Below are 6,365 nucleotides of genomic sequence, written 5' to 3' on the forward strand. Positions count from 1 at the left end.
ATCTTCCACTATGTATCCTCTGTCTACAGTAAGTTCTCTAGATGTTGTACATGAGATTCAGCAGGAAAATTCATCGTGGCATACTTTATTTACCCATTTCACTTGATACAGCTACTAAAAATAGCTGTTCTTAGAGGAGTGAGTCTTTTCCTCTTGCACGTCTGCAGAATCTAATTCTGTAACTAATTTTACAAAACTGAAGACTCATAAGATGAATGGGCTGCATTCACCAACTAACAAAATGTGAAATTGTATGCACCAGAAATAGTTTGATGTTTTAAAAATCCTTAGTATAGATGTCAATTGAAAGGAAAAAGGAGAGAGATTTCATCCACCCTTCCACACTTACTTCCTCTTCTTCACCATGTTTCCTTTTATTGCTTCTATCCTCAGATAAGTTTTCTGTCACCAAATTAATTTTACCATTTTGTATGTCTTTTTTTTCCCTCTTCTTTACTTATGTATATTCTAGGTTACACTACCACTGTGTAAGAAAATATTTCTGCTTATTTCCAAGCATTTTCTTTATTATTAATGAGAATAAGACTGGAACCAAGTTCAGCATCAACCAATAGCTGATTAGTGATCTTAGTATTTGTGATAAGAATCGGCAAATAACCTTCCAATTTTGAAGAAGAGGGTAACTATTACAAAATTTTGTGCACACCCTGGGCTTTTGTTGATACTTTAAGTAGGAAAAGTATATGACTAAATGTGACCTTCTCACCACTAGGATGGTTGTCCTTACATCATGACTAAAGACTGCATTGCCAGAAGACCACAGGAAAGCTTGCAGAACCTGAGCTTGTGGTTTAATATTGACAACAAATCTCCTGTGCACTAAGGCAGAAACGATGAGCCAGATTTTGCCCAGTTTGCTGGGAAAATATGCATAGGGAGAAGGAGAGAAGGAAAAAGAATTTTTTTGCCCAATCCTTCCTTTCTGTGCTCAGGGGCAGATTGTAGAATACAAGAAGGGATGAAAAACAGCAGCTGCAAAAATACAGAGCAGCCCAGCCTTTCTTCTGATGTGGTGCTGAGCAGGCCAGCAGAATTGCAAACTGAGGTGGGCTTGGCGCAAGTACAAAGAGAGCACATCTATGACAGTCGCAAGGTCACTCAAATATCTATGAATATTTGATCTGCAGCTGTTGCCAGAAATTGAAGTGGTTTTTTGCCAATGTAATTCTACAGGTAGAATTATATTTTTGTATGTAGGATAGTATCTCTTGCCACATGGAGGTTCTTGTTCCAAAATAAGAAACAATGCTTTTTTTTAGTTTATTTATCATGAAATAGAAGTCTCCACACAGGGAGCTTTACATTCATAAATATATTGCTAGATTTTTACTGATTCATTTTTCAGTGAAGGCAACTCCTAAAACTAATACTTGATTAAAAAACTTGAGGAAGAACAGGAATAGTATTGATGATGGGATGTCCTGGGGATGTTACCCTCATATGCAGAATCCATTGCTGCTTCAGGATGAATCTGGATCATTACACAAACCACTGTCTGCAATGAAGTGCCGTGTTTAGCAATTTAAGAAAGATATGTGAAAGGAATCCAAAAAAGCAACAAAAATGGTAGACACATGGTTGTGCATTTCACAAACACTGAGCTCTCTTAAAATAACACGGAAGGAAGGAAGAAAAGCCAGAAAATTATATATCAGCAGTACTATTTCTAAAAATAATGGTTTTCAAACTTTTCCATGAAGCATTAACAGCTCTTTAAGGGATAATCTTTATTGCTTTGTAATGTACAAAGCAATAAACAGCTGCTGAGATTGATTAATAGCCAAAGCAAAGTTGAGGCATGTAATCAATCTAAAAAGCCATTTATTGTGCGTATACTACAAAGCAATAGAGATTATTGCTGTTGCACAACAAACCATAACAGAGAAAACACACACACACACACACACAGAGTGAAAACAGTTGCTTTCTTTTCAAGGCTTGCAGTGCTACCCTGCCTTTTTCTTGAGCTTTCAAATGGCAGTCTCTTTAACTAAGGTGACTGGCCTTAAAGCAAGTGATCTTCAGGAAAAAGTAATGCTCTAAGAACTTCAGTGTTACCCGAGGGAGAAATAATATTTGCTTTCTTTAGTTCTGTAACTAGAAATAGAAAATTCCACATATATTCATCTTGTCCTTGGTACTGGTACTGCTATTCATGTTACCAGGAAAAACAAAGAGTTGGCTCACCAGTCGAAAAATTATCTAATTTGTGCTAATGCAGAGCTAATTTAGAAGTGAAGGAGTGAAGGCTGTTCACTTTTGCTTTTTTAATGAATGGCTACTAAATCACTTCAAAGTCTTTCACAGGAATACTGAATGGGACAACTGTGTCTCAGCTCCAGCTATTTCAGGCAATTACCTCACTGCATTCTTTTTATACAATTTTAATACAGCTCTTAATATAGTTCAGGTTTTGCCTCCTCCGGTCTTCCTGGGAGGCTGTTTCAGAACTTTACCTCTCCAGTGGTTTTAAACCTCTTTAAAAATTTGCATTCTGAATTTCCCAGATGAGGCAATGCCCATTTGTTCCCGAATCAACACTGTCTTTTAGCATAAATTGATCTCTATCTTCTTTAAAGAGATTATATGGAGTCTCTCACCTTTCACTTTGGCAGGCTAAACAAGCCATGCCATTGTACCCTTATGGCATGATAGGCTTGTCCCTTGATCAGTCTCACCACCCTTCTCTGCACCCATCCACATCTCAATCCCCGTGGCAGGTGCACCTGCCCAGTGAGAGCAGAGCTTCTTGGCTGCTGAGCTGTGGCAGCTCCTGCCTGCCTTTGCTCTCAGGGCCTCGCAGTAACTGGGGCCTTTGGCCAATGAGAGCCGCTATTGACTACAGGTCAGGTTCAGCCTGAGTATAAATGGAGTCCCCTGGGGGAGCCATTTGGAGCTCATCCCCGGAGCAGTATGGTGCGGTCGAGGACTCTCCCCTGGGGTCTGGACACTGCCCAAGGAAACTCCTCGAGGGGCCTTGGGTCGGGTCGTTGCCCCGAGCAGGTCCTCGAGGTTGAGAGTCCTCAGGTGAGTGATAAAGTGTTTTGGGTTGCTGTTAAGCACTAGGTAGTGGGGCTTTGTTCAGCGTTTTGGGTTGCCGTTAAACCCTAGAAAGTCATTCTGTTCTCCTCTCACAGACATTTGAACCTGTAATTTACAGTGAGTTAGTTAATTGTGTTACTAATAATTTTTTATTTTTGGTGGCTGGTTGTTTATTTGAGAGCCTCCCTAACAATTCCTCTCTCCTGAAGGCAGGTGCTCTGGATGGCACTGAGCTCCAGAGGGGGTCTCAGCGTTGCCTCCTCCAGCTACTTGCACTGTCTACTGGCAGTATCTCGCCCAGTAAACCCTTTTTCACATTCTCTTAATATTTGAAGCCAGTGGTTGACTTGCACTTCCAGACACAACTAGCATATTTCTTGTTTCTGAACTGATGACATTGCAACCTAGGACAGAAATTTGTATTAGTTCACAAAGGCACGAGCTTGCAATTTGCACTATTAAGTTTCATTCCAATTCTGTTCCTTTAGTTCTCAAGGTTATTTGGGTCTTCCTGTATCATATTGCCATCCCCTTCCATATTAATGATGACTCCCACTTTTGTGTCCTCTGCAAATTTCATTAACAAACTCCATCTTCCTATTTTAAAGTAATGAATAAAAATACAACTGAAGATGTATCCTTGAGGAAGTCCATTAGTAAAATACCATTCAAAGCCAGGTATCACAATAATAGGAACTGAATTCTTCAGTTTCACATCGCAGGAAATACAATACTGGATATAAATTTTCTGAACTCTTGTCTTCAAAAATCTAAACTATTTCATTCCTGAAATTACCTAAAATTTAACAACACCTACTTAAAATATTAGAATAAGGATTTTCATAATTTCATGTACATACTTCTACAGCTATAAAAATGTGGAGTGTAAGAACTGTACTCATGGTGCAGTGATGACTTTGATTGTTTCTAAGCATTTGACTCTAGTAGTTAAAATATTTGTTCTAAAGTTATTTTTACCCTAGCAGTCAGTTTTACCCTTTAGCCAGTCTCCTATTTATTTTCACTTTCATACTATTCCAGCAAATCACAGCTACCATGGAGAAGATGATCCCCCTGCTTGAGATCATATTTTCTTTAATTCCTGTTCTCTGTGGGTCTGAAATTTCCTCATCTTCCCACTTTGGGCAGCTTCTCACAGGAAAGACTGGGCCTAGATTCATGACCTTCTTAGCCCTTCCCTGCTTTTTATCTTTTTTTCCAGTTGGAGAACTCAGTGTCAGCAAAATCAATGAAAATCTTTCAGTAATTATCACTTTTATTTCTTTATTTCCTGTTAGTATTTTATTTGCAAAATTATTGTCACTGCAGTACATGATCTTTAGTAAAAAATTATAAAGAAAAGTTCCACTAATAGCAGCCAAACCAAAGCTCATACCTGTCAGCTGTGTCTAACACTACATTTTTGTTGCTGATCAATCCGAGAAGACTGAAAGAGATCTTGTTTTTTTCCACCAGAGTGTAGATGGCCTCTTGTTATCATTTAGCAGAGAATGACCTCGTGGAAGCTGGGTTTGCTGCATCAGCACAGTCCTGCAGAGAGGGGATGGCGCGTGGTAGGGTGGGAGTAAGCAAAGTAAAACGGATGGTTGCACTGCAGCCTAATGAGAAGTAATGCCATTGTAACTGGACCTACAAAGAAGTCCTCTGCAGATCAACACTGAATATCAAGAATTCACGCTAGCAGAATTTCTGCCAGTAAAACTGCCTTGTTCAAACAAGGCCACTGACAGGAGCGTATGGTTACAATGGATGGGGAAGGGCAGCTGGGCTCTCCCCTCACCTCTTGCACTGCTGCCACTGTGTGAGCAGCCATCAGGATGCCCGCTCATGGGGCGCCCCGAGGCTGTGTACGATGCTGTTGCTGCTGCTGCTGGCCTTGTTTGAACTAGAAAGTTTTACTGGCAGAAGCTCTGCTGGCATGGGCTCCTGACATAGCTGTTTTGGCAGGATGTGTTCACATTTGGCTGTTTTTTAAAGATGCAGTATGTCCTCAGAGCATCAGGCTTTTATCAGCAAAAGAAGTCTGTCATTATGGGGGCTAACCCAGAATACCTTGTGCCGCCTTTGGTAGATTGCCTTCTGGTAATTTTTTTCAGCATATTGTGGAGCTGCCATTGTATACTGTGAGGTACAATGTCACATCATAAAATCTGTGTAAATATTGGGTCAGATTTTCAAAAACTCTTCTGTCTTGTGCGATAACCTATTTTTATATGTGTTGTTTCTCCATATTGCAGATTTCTCACTGCCAGAAACCCAGACTGTATCAAACAAGCAGAGCTCTCTTGTTCATTTAGGGCAGATGAAAGGATTCTTTCATATCTAAAGAGCAGCCTAAAATACTGGGTACTGTGAACAAGTGGAATATAGAGATAATGAATGGTAGCTAACTATTTGCAGTAAGTATTTGCTAAACTACAAGAACAAACTGTAGTTTCAAGTCATACTGTGAACAATGGATGTGAGAAAATTTCAGAGTGGGATGTGAAGTTTGTGTTAACCTCATAGCACATTCACCCTGACTGAAGAGCTGCTTAGAGAGGAGACAGTGGAGAAATGGGTGGTGCCAGCCTTCTGGAAAGCTGTGCCAATCTGGAAATTCTGGCATTATTTGGGGTGTTCAGTCTCCAGTGAACTACACAAAATTAAGTTTTTCCTGCTCCACAGTCTTTTCATGCTGGGTAATGTACCGGAAATAAGAGATGAACCTGATACAACAGGCTTTGCTAACTGTGGTGGAACAGTAGATAAGGTTTATGTCCAATTCGGTCCCATCTTGTTTTGAATACATAAAATGAAAGCAGTGCTTCTTAATGGTGATCTCTCTAGACAGTATTTTACAACAGTGTAGTCTGGGAGAAAGCCCATGCTTTTCTCCCCATCTATTCCACTGTCATTAACAGAAGCCAACAAAGTCAACTCTGGCAACAGAGACAGTGCAGTTCTGGTTGGAAAGGTGTTTGTAAAAACAAAACCCCTGTAACTGGAAAAAAAAGAACAGAATTTTCCACCAAACCACAAAACTCTAATTTAGCAGACTCTTGCAAAAAACCATGGAGGGTCTTATAGGGTCCCTTCATTTGCTGAGCAGAGTTTCATCGTGTTGCCTGAATTCAGCACAAAGTAAGTGGCAGTGCTTTGTTATTCTCCATGATATTTCCAGATATTAGAGACAAGTGCATTCCTTAGATAGCTATCAAACACGTAGAATATATAGATGGATGGAAAATACATAAAGTGTAGAGACCATATGCATGCATGGAACCTGATGGACCTCTGCA

The sequence above is a fragment of the Athene noctua genome, chromosome 1 (assembly GCF_965140245.1).
Source record: "Athene noctua chromosome 1, bAthNoc1.hap1.1, whole genome shotgun sequence".
In the NCBI taxonomy this organism is placed as follows: domain Eukaryota; kingdom Metazoa; phylum Chordata; class Aves; order Strigiformes; family Strigidae; genus Athene; species Athene noctua.